Genomic DNA, 14260 nt, shown 5'->3' with positions numbered 1-14260 from the left:
TGCTTTAAAAAGTATAAAAGTAGCCTATATAATGTAGGCCTAATGTAATGTAATAATGTAATCTACGAGCTAAACATTGTTTACACTCCTACATGCATGTAGCCTAATTATATTATATTATTAATATTTTCACTAATTATATTATTATAATATTTTAACTTAGGGGTGTACTCACTTTCGTTGACAGCACTTTAGACATGAATGGCTGTGCATTGAGTTATTTTGAGGGGACAGCAAATTATTACTGTTATACAAGCTGTACACTCACTACTACATTGTATCAAAGTTTCATTTCTTCAGTGTTGTCATAAAAAGATATAATATTTGCAGAAATGTGTGGGGTGTACTCACTTTTGTGAGATACTGTATGTAATAACTGTGATATTTCTTTGCCAGAACAGTCTTGGACAGTGGTATGTTTGGGATAGGCACATTCAAATATTCCTGTCAAAGAAGACTATGTTGCCATGCTTATATCCAAAGTCCAAACCTTGGCAGAAAATTTAATTTATCGCCCAGACATAACAGAAAAGTTTGTTTCCGCCAGGATTTATCACTGTCAAACCATATGGGCTGTAATGACAAACTTTCACTGCAGTTTGGATCTAAACACTGAATAATGTAGTCAGTATCTATCACTGGCAGACTTAACTTCTGTCCCCTGAAAGGGAGAAATATTCCATAAAGGGGAAAGGTAACGGTAGCCACACTGGGATTATCTTCAAGAGAATATATAAACAATCTCTAACAACTTCCTGTGTGTGCTCAACTCTGCCTCTTTCTGCAGGCAGGATGTGATGTCATTTCCTGTGGCATTACGCTGAGGTGGAAAGGCAGAAGCCCCCTATATTTCCTCAACTTGCACACCGTTGTTGTGCAGTTATTTTAGGATTCAACTGGTAGAGCCCCTACCTGCCACAACCACACACCACCCACACACCCTTGTCTCAGGTACCCTCATTTTATTTTATCTGGGCCATGGACATAGAATATGATGCAGTCTAGAATCACATCAATATGTGTCTTAGTCAGTCATGTTATCCTCTTTACCCATTGTCTCCTAGTCATGAAGATGTGTTACCGGTAGGCTAAGGTTTGATCCAGGATATAGATTATGGGTATATGGGATACAGAATATAAATATATAGGTTCACTTTCATCAGGGCACTATTGGTGGCCTTTGCCTATGATGAACACGGAGTGATGAACACTCTGTGCTGGTGTGCCTGCCTGCGTCTTGAAGTGGCACAGAACTGGGACAGGATGTTTTGAGGTCTGTCGCCTCTGAGTGCTGCATGTGTCAGTGAGTTCATATGTGCATTTGTTCTCACCCACTCTCTAGGCCTATGTCAGTTCCTCTGGAACATGCAGAGGAGGCCTGCCCGGGGACTGCTTTCGACGCCTCTGCACATGGGCCAGACAGAGGCCGGTTCTTAACCATTTCGGGCCGACACAAACATCTCTCTGACGTGTTCATCGCCTGGCCAGTTCACTGGAAGATCCTTTTTAAACAAATAGATATGTTTGTTCTTTGCTGACATTTCCATGGCTGCAACATCTTTGTGACAAGCAAACGGCTTGTTTTGTGTGTGTGTGTGTGTGTGTGTGTGTGTGTGTGTGTGTATTTGTCTTTATTCTGATTTGTATGTGCACATATCTGTGTGTTTATCTCTATTTGATTTGATGCAGCTCAATTAGCTTTGCATAATCCCTTTTGCAAACAGAATTGCCTGGAGGAAAATTTGCAGAGAACTGGACTGTGATCTCGAAGGCCAAAGTCAAGGTGACATTGGCAGGACCAACTCCATGACACCAGAGAGATCTCTGCACTCATAAGCCCATCTCACTCGAAGCCTATCTCCCTGGCCTCTGCAGCCCCTCTCACTACAGTATGGTAAGAACAGAAAATAATAAATCCAAGAGACAGCAAAATGCATAAGATAGCTCACAAGACACCAAGCCCCTGTTAATGGCCTGAATAAACAGCAGACATGTTCAGTGATCTTGATATCATTCCACAGTTACCACGTGGCAAATTATATACATCCAGATAATCTGATGTTTGATGTTGCGTGTGTGTACTTTAGATACACAGGGATAATGTGACTCAGGCCATACTTGTAAACACTCATTTCTCAGCAGGACATTATCTTCTAAAAACACATGAAGCAAGGGGTGGTTAGAAATGCAGCACTGACTCACTGATCATGTGTTTTCATACTGTTAACATTTACTACCACTTGTGAATTACAAACACACACACACACACACACACACACACACACTCTCTTTCTCTCTCTCACACACACACACACTCCCTGTTCCTCAGCCGTGCCAGTGAAGCTGTACTGTGCGGACGTGTTTGTGCAGGGGCTTGATGACGGGAAGGTCAGGCTAAGTGGGTTTAAATAAAGTTTAAATGGAGTTGAAATGAGCTGCAGGCCTGCCTCTAGGGGCCTGCTAATGAGGTCCATGCTTAAAACATTCCCTAAAAATACACCAGGGCTGTTTCAAGTCCTCCGGCCCTGTGCCATATAATGTTTTCACAGAGTTGTTGTCTAGGGCTCGAGAATAAGTTTTCCATGATGTGTTACACCTTTGCTACAGAACGGCATGCTGTAGATAGGAGCACTCTTGTAACTTCATAATTATATGTGACTCCTGTACAAGACAGTGTGTATCTTAGCATTGGTTAAGTCAGGATTTAGTGCTTTTCCAACAAGTAGGTCCTAGATGACCAACAAACGAAATAATTTCCTGTACTGGTCATTTCCGAGCAGCCTAATTTATTTTCCTGGGGGTGGAGAAGAGAAATACAGTACTGCACGAGCGAGTGAGAGGGGGGAGGAGTATTTGTGTGTGTATGGAACTTAAGTAGAGTTCGAGTCTGCCAGAAGTCACTGGTTGATGTTTACACAACTGGATCGGCTATTTCCCATGGTGTGGAGTGTTGGTACTGATAAGTTATTTATATAAGTCCCAATATGAGAGAACGGAGTCGTTTATTTTTGGATATTCCCTATAGATAGATCTGATTTCTCCGACTGGTCCTATTTCCTAATTGTGTGTCTCGCCTCAAGGCTGTGTCTGCAGCATTAGGACCTACTGTACAGTCCAGCTCATTTCTGCTGTATTCTCCATTTTTATTCAAATTCTAAACAATCTTATGTTGTTAAAGACAGTGTCTTCTCAAAGATCACAATGTCATTTTAAGATGATCATAACTTAAAGGGATATTCCACCATTTGGGGAATTACGCTAATTTTCCACCTCCCCTCGAGTTAAACAATTGATTTTTACCTTTCTCCAGTTCATCCAGCCGTTCTGTGAGTCTGGCGATACCACTTTTAGCTTCAGCCTAGCATAGATCATTGAATCGGATTAGACCATTAGCATCTCGCCTGCTAGCATCACGCTTAAAATTGACTAAGATTTCCGGTAATTTTCCTATTTAAAACTTGTCTCTTCTCAAGTTAGAAAGTGTAAAGTGTAGGACTAACGGAAAATGGAACGTGGCGATTTTCTAGGCTGATTTGACATGGAACTACAGTATACTCTCTTTTAAGCGTAATTCCCCAAATGGTGGAATATCCCTTTAAACTCAGATGCTCAGCTGGAAAGACCAGGGTCGTCAAGGCAGGGATGAGGGGAGCCTGAATCATATCCCCACATGACACAACGTCTAGAGCCTATTTCATTACATTTTGCAGGAAGGCTGGCTCATCGTGCCTACATAATTACAGTGCTGTCACGTCAAGTTATTTGAAATGTTATGCTTCATATGATGACATTTTGTCATATAACCATTTATGAGAAATGGATGAAGCTAGTGAAGATACTGCATGCTCCCTAAGACTCATAATCAGGCCACTTTTACCTGACTGAATCTGAGGGATTCTACTAAATCAACTCTATAGTAGCAATTCCCCCAAAAGCCAGACATTTCTTTCACATTTTATGGTTGTAGTTTAAATTTGATGGGATCACCAAAAAAACTTTTCCATAGATAAATTTGGAGCCACTGACTTGCTGTCTGAGTATAGGATATTATAGCAAGGCACTAGCAGATCAACCCATGCTGTGTAACCCGCATAAGCTGCAAACTCTGCTGTTACTGAAAAGATAACACGTAGAAATGCCTCTTGACAGCTTCTCTACAAGAAGCCCAGTGTGTGTGAAGACCTGCAGGTATGCTTGGAGCTATCTCTAACTGTTCTTCTAAACATACCTAAGTCCACCACTTCTGCTCAGAGTGTACAAAAAGATATACACCGCCGGACATAACACCAAATCCAACCAACAACATGATATAATTGTCTATACCGCAGTGCCCTCCACCCACAAACCATTCACACTTTGTCAAGTTTGTCAGTTGCTCTAAATAAGTGGATGAGGCTGGAGGAATCTGTTTTCTGAGGGCAGCAGATGGCTTATGGTGTCAGAAAATCTGCTGTGTGTTGAGGGAGCCGCATGGCGGCAACATCTGACATCCCCCTTCCCAGCGCAGGAAACGCGCCCCTGCTGCCTACTGCCCTTCACCCCAGAGGAAGTCCACTCATCGGCCTTCGGGGCGGGAGACGTGCTGACTCAGCAGGGCTCTTATGCCCTCCGGGACAGCCACAGCTCCATGGCTGTCACGTCCCACAAACAACAACAACGACATCATCTAAGAAAATCTTTCAAAGTCATAAAAGTCCCGTTGTTTTATATCCGAGGACCAAAAAAAATGCTCTGATGCCACCAGAAATGTGGCATGTGGCAAATGGTTTTGTGATGAACCTTTACTTCTTGGTACTTGAGGAATTCATGGGAATTCTTTTCACTTGGACTGAAATGGAGCAATACCATACAATATGGCTCAAAATTCATTATATGGTTATGGTTATGGTTATATGATTTAGATAGATAGATAGATAGATACTTTATTGATCCCCAGGGGAAATGCAAGGTCACAGTAGCATACAGACAACACACACACACACATTCACTAACAGCAGAAAGTAATTAAAAGTATATCATATAAAAAACATATAAATATATACTAAATACTAAATACACTAAAATACAAATTATACTAAATAACACTTAATCTAAATCAATTCTAAAAAAACAGTATCCACATAGTGGGTGATTAATCAATCAAGATGCGCTTGCAATGACTGAGGCAGGGACTGAGCCTGTGATTCTCTGTGCATAAGGTAAGGTAAGGTCCAGGTGGAGACCCAGGTACTTGTAGGTGCTTACCACCTCGACATTGACCCCATCAATGGAGACTGGTAGCAGGGTGGGCTTAGACCTGCGGAAATCCACCACCATCTCCTTGGTCTTTGAAGTGTTGAGTTGGAGATGATTGCACCATTGCACAAAGTCCTCCACTAGGCTCCTGTACTCCTCCTCGTGCCCGTTCCTGATACACCCCACAATTGCAGTATCGTCAGAAAACTTCTGCATGTGGCATGACTCAGTGTTGTAGCAGAAGTCAGATGTGTACAGGGTGAACAGGACTGGAGAGAGCACAGTTCCCTGTGGCGCTCCGGTGCTGCTGATCACAGTGTCAGAGAGTGTTAGCAGACGCTTTTGTCCAAAGCGACTTACAATAAAAGCAATACAAAAGTTAAAAGGTAGCTGACTTGGACAAGGGGGGCATTTAGGTCACATCCCGCCTGTGAGCTAAACTATTATACGTATTTGATGTCAATACATTGTAGGTGTGTAGGTCTAATTGAGTTCCTGTCACTAAGATGTTCTTGAGAGAGGAAGGCTTGCAGTTTTAACACAGTTAAAAGGCTACTGATATGTGTGGATGCAATTCATAATGTTTTCTATGTAGTTAAATATAAAGGTTTGTACTTCTCCTTGGGATTAGCACTTTTGAGTCTTGGAAATCACTTTTCCATTTACATCGGGATTTTGCATACATTCAGGGCCAGATGTACTAACGTTTTTGCGCCCACTTCAGGCGTATTTTATTCGCAACGTGCGCGTAAAAACATGGCGAGGTATGTACAAACAGGGCGCACTGAGGAAAAAGCGCAGACTGCCTGTCGTGGGAGCTGAGAATGGCTATTTGCGCTTTCTGTGTCATGTATACCCATTCATAGGAGGGTTAGGGGAGTATAAGCACAAGCTTTTGTTTGCCTTTGTAATATCGTATTTTCACTTTCACGACATACACTTCCCAATCTGCTAGACTAGGGTATTATAGCCCTAGTATACGTGCAGTAAATAGTTCAAGTATTTTTTGAAGTGGATTAGTAGAACTACTAGGCCTTTTCTGTATGTCTCTGCTCGTTGACATCTTATTATCATGTATGATCGCTAAACTTTGATTCTTTTTAATGTCGCAATCGGTTAACTCATTCAGCTGCGCTTGTGGTTCAGCTGTGGACACGCAATTAGCGTTGTAGAAGGGGCGGGGATGGGCGATGATGAGCGCTGTTTACGTAATGAATTGACAGCTTAGAAAAACCACGCAATATGACAAAGCACAGCAGGCCGGATGTACAGAGAAAGCACTAATACCGAGTTTTTCTATGCGCAGAAAGGGAACGCAGCATTCTGAATCAGTAATGATCTTACACAAGCAGGCAGGCCAGATAACAGTGAATTACAATAGTCCAATTGGGAGATAACCATGGCCTGTACAAGACGTTATGTGGCATCTTTTGTCAGATAAGGTCTGGTCTTCCTAATGTTGTAAAGAACACACTGCCAAGGTTTTTTGCAATTGAGGCTACATGCTCAGAGAAGTTAAATCAGTCATCAATTATGACGCCCAAGTTACGTGCCGATCTAATTGGGGTCAATGAAGATGAGTCAAGCTGGATGTTAATCTGTTGGAGAATAGTTGTTTTAGCTGGAAACACCATAAGATGAAGATGCCGATCTTTCATCCAGACTGAAATATCCTTAAGGCATGCAGAAATCCAATGAGAGTCCTGGGAAAGGTAGGAAAGACAGGTAAAGTTGAGTATTGTCTGCATAGCAGTGATAGTTCAATCCATGAGAGCGAATGGTCTCAGCCAAGGAAGTGGTGTAAATAAAGTAGGGGCCCTAATACTGATCCCTGAGGCACACCTGTGTTGAGGTCATGAGACTTTGATACCTGTCCCTGCCAAGACACACTGAAAGAACGCCCTTTAAGGTAGGATTCAAACCAGTTAAGAGCTTTCCCAGAAATTCCCAGTTCAGATAGTGTAGAAAGGAGAATGTCATTTCTTACAATATCTAAGGCTGCAGATAAGTCTAGTAGAATTAATACTGATGACTGAGCAAAAGACTTAGCTACTCCAATGCTTCAGTCACAGACAGAAGAGCATACATCTATGCTATTATGGGTAAGGTCATACATCTAGCTACTATGTGGATCTATTACACACCTTTGTCAATGTAAAGAAAGGGTATAAAAAATAACTGCTTTTGCAGTTAGTGCATTACCTTGTTCTTCTTCCAGTCATGAAGTCTCCGTAGCCAAGATAATAGACCCTAGGTTGTTGTTAGACCGAAGTCTCCCTTTAGTAAGGCCTTTGTAACACTGCTGTATGGACCGTTATAGATGGTCATAGAGAGAGATGCACAAGAAATTGACGTGCCTAGCCACTTACTTGTACCATGAACCTCGAGTTTTGCCAAGATTGCTCCCCAACTAAAACCAGCTGTGGCCTGCCTGAGCATCTACCGAAGGTGAGGCCCTGTAATCCCGGATGGGATTAGGACCAACCTGCTGTGAGTAAAATGGGTGAGGCGTTTGATTTTAACATGGTTATTGAGTTTTTCAGGGGCTTGAGTGTCACAGCCTTTCCTTCAGATTTGTCATCATGAGTGATTCTCTCAATATGTCCTGCATGACTGCTGTAAGTCCTTTTGTATGAAGAAGCAAAGCTGGAGGGGCCTACCAAATGACTTTCATTCCCCACTGTGAAATCTTGATTATATCATGTTGTATTGAAATGGTTCCACAAATAACAAGCCCAAGGGGACCCCCCCCCCCCCCTCCCTCTCTCTATCTCTGAACGGGTAGGCTGGGGTGAACGTGAACACCAAGAAAGCATTTCTTTCTCATTTCAAGTCAAGTCAAGTCAAGTTTATTTATATAGCACATTTCATACACAGAGGTCATTCAATGTGCTTTACATAAACAAAACCAAACAATAATAACAAATAAAAGCATAGAAAGGCAATATAGTCAAAGAATAGTTAAAGGAGAATTCCGGTGTGATATTGACCTAAAGTGTGTTGAAACATGATACCGAGTGTGAACGTATGTCTCATAGCCCATCTCGGCTTGTCCCCTGCACTCCAAAATCTGGCGCTAGTTAGCCGATGCTACCAACAGCTTTTTCAATGGTGGTGCTTCGGCATCGGGCTAGCCATGCAAATAAATCACTGTTTTACACCATTTACGAGGCTCAATGTATCTCCACACTTCATTGGTAGACTTCCGAGAGCCCTGACATTTAAAACGAGACATTGAGAACTTTGAAAAAGCACTGGTAGTTTACTTACAAGACGATTTATACAGACAGTATCTTCATGAAGTTTAGCGTTTGCAGCCATCTTGAATTTAGTCACGATAAGTCGAGCGACGAGTAAGAATGAACAGGGATGATAAAGGATCAGATTCCAAAAATAATTCCGTGGAAATGCATGGATTCCAGTTGCTGCTACTGGAAGAAACTGGAATCCATGCATTTCCACTGAATTATTTTCACAGTTAGCAGAAAGCATCTGAGAACAGTTTGGTCTTAAGTCTAGATTTAAAACTGGCTACAGTTGGGGCCTTTTTGATGTCATCCGAAAGTTGGTTCCACAGCTGAGCTGCATAGCAGCTAAAAGCTGCTTCACCATGTTTAGTTCTAACAGTAGGTTTTACTAGCAGGTTTTTCACCTGGGACCTGAGAGGACGAGAAGGTGTGTACTGCTGAAGCATGTCTGACAGATATTTAGGTCCTGCTCCATTTACTGATTTATAAACAAGCAATAGTGCTTTAAAGTCAATTCTGTGACTTACTGGAAGCCAGTGCAAGGACTTAAGAATTGGAGTAATGTGGTCAGTTTTTTTTTTTTTTTAGTTTTTGTTAAAATCCTAGCTGCTGCATTTTGTATCACCTGAAGCTGTTTAATATTCTTTTTAGGAAGGCCTGTGAACAGTCCATTGCAGTAATCAACCCTGCTGGGGATAAATGCATGAATGAGTTTTTCTAAGTCATATTTTGACATCAGCCCTCTGAGTTTGGCAATATTTTTGAGGTGGTAAAAAGCTGATTTAGTTATCGCTTTCATGTGGCTGTTGAAATTTAGATCACTGTCAATTAATACACCAAGATATTTAACTGTATCCTTTGCCTTCAACCCTTTTGTGTCAAGGAGAGTGGCAACCCTAAGTCTTTCTTCCTTTTTACCAAATATATAACTAAAACCTAAACTTTACCTAAAATTATAATTACTTCAGTTTTTTGTTCAGCTGAAGAAAATTTTGAGACATCCAGGTGTTGATTTGTTCTATACACTGACACATAGATTCAAGAGGACCATAGTCGTTTGGTGACAGAGCTAAGTAAATTTGTGTGTCATCTGCATAGCTATGATATGAAATCAAATTATTTTGGATGATTTGTCCAAGTGGGAGCATGTAGAGGTTGAATAATAGTGGCCCCAAGATCGACCCCTGGGGAACACCACAGGTCAAGGACCTTGGTGTTGAGGTACAGTTTCCGATGGCAACAAAGAAGCTCCTTTCTTGTAGATATGATTTTAGCCAGCTGATAACTATGCATGTAAATCCAACCCAGTGTTCTAGTCTGTGTAGTAAAATATTGTGATCAACAGTGTCAAATGTTGCACTAAGGTCCAGTAGCACTAGGACTGATGTTTTACCTGAATCTGTATTGAGGCATATGTCATTGGAAACTTTAATGAGAGCTGTTTTAGTGCTGTGATTTGCCCGAAAACCAGACTGAAAGTAATCAAAATACCCATTTGATGTTAGGAAGGTGGTTAATTGATTAAAGACTACTTTTTCAATAATTTTGCCAATAAAAGGTAGATTGGATATGGGCCTGTAATTGTTTAGCATGGAGGCATCCAGGTTATTCTTCTTGAGAAGTGGCTTTACAACAGCTGTTTTCAGTGACTTAGGAAAAGTGCCAGACAGCAGTGATACATTTACAATTTGAAGAACATCCGCCGCTATGAGATGAAAAACAGTTTTGAAGAAATTGGTAGGCAGAGTGTCTAAGACACATGTGGAAGAGCTGAGATTCTGTACCGTTTTTTCAAGTGTTTCGTAGTCTATCAAGCTGAACTCTGACATCAAGTTTAGTTTCCCTCTGTTTGTTGCTGGAAGTTCAGGTTGTTGAATTTGTAATTGAGCAGATATGTTGAGTCTGATTTTGTCAATTTTACCTTTAAAAAAAGATGAAAACTCATTGCATTTATTAGTTGAGAGAAGTTCAGGCGCTAATTGTGAGGGGGGATTAGTTAACTTATCAACAGTTGAAAATAGAATACGAGTTGAAAAGTTGAAACAAAAAAAGTAAATATTCAAGCTAAGGGCTACATCAATGGGGCATCTACATGTCTGTGAGCTCCCATGTACATGCCAGAGTGTAGCGATTGTTTTCTTTTTTTCGTACCGACAGTACTTGGTGACCACGGGAAATGGAGATCTATGTGAAAAGTCGCTGGATTTCTCTTTTAAAAGCTCATACACAGAGGGAACATGCTGAATCATATAAGAGACTACTGATCTTCGATCTTCTCTTTGATCCCTTTTTCAATTGACCTCAAGATTCAAGTGACCCAGATTATCCTCCTTAACTCTCTCTTCACAGGACCACAGTCTTACCCAGGAGCTCTTCACCAGAGATAAGAATCTGGCCTTCACTGATCCCTTCATAGCTCCATATGCCTTCTCATCTATATCTGAACTCATTCCAGTCAAAGTTGTGGCTTGTTTTCACAAATTCACACCGTTTGTTATGTTTAATTTGTTCATTGATCCAGGTGAGATTATTGATTCTTCACTGATGTTTTCCCTGAGTCAGCATATGCCAGCTGCTGGGACCATGTGTGTGTGTGTGTGAGTGAGTGAGTGAGTAAGTGAGAGAGAGAGGGAGAACTGAGCTGAGCTGTGAGGTTTACAGCAGACAGACTGAGACAGAGAGTGGTGGGTTGGTCTCCCTCCATTTTATGTAAACTAGCAAATTTTTCCTGACACATTTTCTTCAGCCTCTAGCTCCCCCTCCTCTTTATTGATCTAATCTGCTGTAAGTGGTTTGGAAGTGTTTTGTGTGGTTTTGGTGACCATGTTCCATGTTGAGTATGTGTGGTCTGGGTGACAATGTTTTGAAGCCTAGCTGGTGTGTTCTCATGAGTGTGAGTGAGTGTGAGTAGCGTGGAGCTCTGTGTGACTAACTCGCTTGGCCGTGCTTTGTTGAAGTTTGCTATGGTTGGCAAGGCGACAGTTTCTTGGAGTGGAAATATCTTTCATAAGGATATTACTGTCCTGGTCCTGTGTTAACCCTCCTCCAAATTTAGCCATAACTGGGTCAAAGCCATGCCCTGCCATGTGTCCTTTTTGACGTCAGCAGCTTGTTTTTCGGCAACCAGAGGTTTGAACCCTAACCCTGATGAGTCTTTGAGAAAGCCTTCAGACTGCATTAGACTGAGCAACACAAACAAACTAATGCCTCTGGAGTAAGCCTTGCGCCGCATTACTCCCAATGCTGCACCGATTTAGCCCCTTTTGTTTGTGTAGCTTTGAAATTCTGTGTAATTACTTGTGTGATGATAATGATAATGTTGACTGTACCCTACAATACTGGAGGAAAGCTCAGCATGTCCAGTGGCCTTGTGTGGCCCATTTGAGAGAAGGTGATCTCTGTAAACCTCTTTTGCTTAGTGAGTAAGTTTGTTCTTTAGTAATTAATTAAAGTTTCTTTCTTTATTTATTTTTTCTTTCTTTATATCTTCCTTTCTTTCTGTCTGTCTCTTTTTTGTTCTCTTTGTTAAAAGATGCAATTTCTTCATAATTTCAACTTCTACAAGTTTGCCCACATCCAAAAAGTCCCGGTAGGGATTCAAGGGTATTCCAGTGTAAGAGGTCACAGAAAAGTGCTTTCTGTTTCAATTCCACTTCTAGACCCCTGGATGCCCTCTGTGAGCTGGTGCTGACACCTCTCACATAAGCTGTTGAGGTGACGGCCCGTGACGCATTCAGGTCACACACACACACACACACACACACACACACACACAAACATACGCTCACACACACACACACACTTGGGGCACACATGGCTGTGAAACAGTGATTGATTCCAGCTGACTGATGACCTCAAATAAATATTTACTATATAATAAATACTTTATAAATACATCATCCCACCCCAGAGAATAACAATTCATAAAGAGATTCATAAAGAGATTTTGACAAAAAGATTTTCACTTCTACATATCGTAAACTTACTAATTACCAACCATTTCGTTCAAAAATTCTAAAACAACAATGTTTTTTAATACTTCAAAATAACATCTGATAAATGAACTTTACATTTTTCAGTAGCCATAGGTGTGTATTTGAACACAATCTAGTTTGGTTCTTACCGGGGTAGGGCTGGGATAAACGATTATTTTTTAAACGATTAATCTAGCGATTATTTTTTCGATGCATCGATTAATCTAACGATTCATTTTTTCAGTCCGATTAGATTTCGATTTGAGTCGATTATCTCCCCATTAATTGACTAATAGCAACGTATACATGTGGATTTACATATCTGAATGAAAAAACATGAATTCCTTAACATTGCAATATAGGCCTATGTTTATTGCTCTTAAGATTCCAAAATAAAAGACTATACAAGTGCAAAGTAATGCATTCTTAGTCAGAGGTAGCATTCAATAAAGTTCAGTAGTGTATAGGTCTAATTGAGTGCCTGTCACTTTAAGACGTTCGTGAGGGAATCCTTGCAATTAACATTAACACAGTTAAAAGGCTGCTGATGTGTGGATGCCATTTATAATGTAGTTGGTTCAAATAACGGTTTGTACTTCTCCTTGGGACAAGCACTTTTGAACACTTTTCCATTTACATCGGGATTTTGCAAACATTCAGAGTCAATAAAATGAGCCCTGCATGACTAACAAAATTGACAAGCAGCTGTAAGTAAACATGCTAAACTTGACATCCAAACAGTATTCTAACGTTAGCTTTGAGATACTGCTTGATTGCATAACTTAACTTAGTTTAGTCTCCTCAATGTACTGTGTTGTGATAAGACCTTAGCAGAGTTAACTTTAATTCAGCAGTTTTGAACAAATTTGCGCAGGTCACACTTAGCGCGGTCACAATGCTAAGCGGACTTAATAGCAATTTAGCCCTCCGTGTTCCATGCAATGCTTCTATTATATGTGGCAACAACAATCATTCAACAATCGTGAATGTTTTGTTAAATCCACATGCAGAGGAGGGACAGCGGGCTCATTATGAGAGAGAGCGGGCAGGGCAAGGATAGGCTGCGTGAGTGAAAAGCGCAGCTCAATGAAAGGATTTTATCTTATCTTTAATTTAAATAGTACAACATAGAACATCAATGTGTGGTGGCCGGTTTCGATTTCATGGCGCCCAGCTGAAGGTGTAAAATTAAAAATATTCAGCGGCACACGTTATGCTTGACGAATCGACGTGCATATTTTGCGTCAACGTATTTTTTGCGCCTACGTCATCGATTGCGTTGACGCGTTGTCCCAGCCCTATACCGGGGCTTTTACTGCCTGAAATATCCGATTTTGTTTACTACGCTCGGAGTTTAGCGCTAGGCTGGTGGGTGCCTATTCCCAACCTTTCTCACGGCACATCAACGGTTAGCCCAAGAATTCTCGTCGCAATTCAAAATTCCATGTATAGAAATGAATAGTGACACATACACGTAAGAGGTTGGAAATACGGGACGGTTGGTAATATGTGACGTTCCGATACCATGAAAGCATAATATGGTATGACCTGTAAAAATATGTTGCGTTGTATATTGCAGCTCTATACCTGAATGTCAGACAGTGCTGTGATACTGACGTCTTGAAATGAGAGGTCTTACCTCACTGTAATGACTTTTTGCCGGTTGGGATGTCTGCCAACCCTATTTGTGGGTTGTGACACCTTTAAGTGAGAGGGAGGAAACTTCCTGAGGGGTTTCTGGTGATGTTTCACACGGGATCTCTGTCATCAGATATCATACACAAACCACATCTTACAGCCTAT

At 41.1% G+C, this 14260-nt stretch overlaps 1 protein-coding gene across 1 annotated transcript in view; it reads left to right on the top strand.

Annotated features, from left to right (window-relative positions):
• Window positions 1-794: 794 nt before the first annotated feature.
• plekhh1 (pleckstrin homology domain containing, family H (with MyTH4 domain) member 1) overlaps window positions 795-14260 on the top strand; it is a 69831-nt gene continuing 56365 nt past the window's right edge. Inside the window, exons 1-2 of the mRNA XM_042071822.1 lie at window positions 795-951; window positions 1343-1894. The gene's annotated coding sequence lies outside the window, so the exon portion shown is untranslated. The remainder of the gene's footprint in view (window positions 952-1342; window positions 1895-14260) is intronic.

The sequence above is a fragment of the Alosa sapidissima genome, chromosome 19 (genome assembly GCF_018492685.1).
Source record: "Alosa sapidissima isolate fAloSap1 chromosome 19, fAloSap1.pri, whole genome shotgun sequence".
NCBI lineage: Eukaryota > Metazoa > Chordata > Actinopteri > Clupeiformes > Clupeidae > Alosa > Alosa sapidissima.
The sequence above is the reverse complement of the archived record's forward strand: the minus strand, read 5'-3'. Positions and strand labels throughout refer to the sequence as shown.